Genomic DNA, 1,698 nt, shown 5'->3' with positions numbered 1-1,698 from the left:
GGGGGGGTGTTAAGAACCACACATGGCGGCTCGGTTCCAGACCAAAAGCATGTTTAGCGAGGCTATGTGCCTCGACATTAGAATCTCTTCCTTCGAAGATGAAGGAGCATTGCTGAAAATTTGCCGCTCTCGCATTAATCTCCTTGATGACACTTGCGTAAGCACCTCTTGTCCAGCTCTGTATGTCTCGGACCACTGCTTGACAATCTGAAGCAATCAAAACTATGTCCAGCTGTAGATCAGTAGCCATCGCTAGGGCCTCGCGGCAGGCAAGAGCTTCCAAAATGGCTGGCTCCGATATGCCTATATATTTCATGCATGAGGCCCCCATAAAATCACCTTCTGAATTCCTGCAGACAGAACTGATAGATCCCTCGTTCTAATTTCTCGCAACTGCACCATCTATCCGGATCTTAGCAACACCAGGCTCTGGGGGGAACCACCGCGTGCAGTTACCAGGAGCTCTAGTCGCTACCACACGATGTTGTTGTTTCGGTTTACAGTCCTGAAGCTCCCTGATGTACCGCATAATGAAGGTGTGAGTATACATAGGACTCTGGAAAATGCTTTCGTGGATAGTCTGCCTTCTCGAATACCAAGTAGCCCATAGTGTCACCACAACTTGTGTAGTTTCAGTAGGGGATAGCAACTGCATGATCGCGAAAATCCATCTCTTTGCGTCCGGCTAATTGGTAGTGTTCAGATTTTCATAAATGTTGGTGTCCTGCAGGGCCTAGACACATCTCGTGACGCTACAGTGTAAGAGGGAGTGTTGCCAGGAATCTTCAGCTCCACATAGCCTGCAAGTTGTGGTCGTTGACATGTTTCTGCTGTGTAACAGGTCTGCAGTTGGCATGGAATTCTGTGCAAGGCGCCACAAGAAGATTTTAACCTTCGATGGAACATCCACCTTCCAAAGCTTGGACCAAGCTCGTTGCTCGCCCTCGGTGTTTGAGGAATCAGACCGGCCCTCAAGCCATGCTTCCCTCCTCATTTTTGTGTCTATGAGCATATGATAAGCCGACCTCACCGAGAAAACTCTGTTCTTCTCGTGTACCCAGCTCCAGAAATCCTCCATCTGTACTGTGCATAGTGGAATTTCCAATATAGCTCTTGCATCTGAGGGTAGAAACACCTCCTGAATCAACTGTCTGTTCCACTCCGCTCCCGGTAGTATCAGCTCGGCCACTACAGTTGGTTGTTGCTGTGTTCTACAAACTATCGGCCTCATGTTGTGGGGACGCGGGAGCCAGTTGTGCCTCCAGACATTGATCGAAACTCCATTACCAATTCTTTTTATCAGTCCTTGAACAAGAACATCCCGTCCATCCAGGATGGATCTCCAGATATGGGAAGGAGCCGCGCTCAGCTCAGCTGATAGGAAATCAGTGTTGCTGAAATACTTGGCCTTTAAGTGTTGGAAATATGCCCTAGAGGCAATAATAAAAGTATTATTATATTTCAATGTTCATGATAAATGTCTTTTATTCATGCTATAACTATATTATCCGGAAATCGTAATACACGTGTGAATACTTAGACCACAATACGTCCCTGGTGAGCCTCTAGTTGACTAGCTCGTTGTGATCAACAGATAGTCATGGTTTCCTGACTATGGACATTGGATGTCGTTGATAACGGGATCACATCATTAGGAGAATGATGTGATGGATAAGACCCAATCCTAAGCATAGCATA

The sequence above is a fragment of the Triticum dicoccoides genome, chromosome 4B (genome assembly GCF_002162155.2).
Source record: "Triticum dicoccoides isolate Atlit2015 ecotype Zavitan chromosome 4B, WEW_v2.0, whole genome shotgun sequence".
NCBI classification, from domain to species: Eukaryota; Viridiplantae; Streptophyta; class Magnoliopsida; order Poales; family Poaceae; genus Triticum; species Triticum dicoccoides.
Note: the sequence above shows the minus strand (reverse complement) of the source record.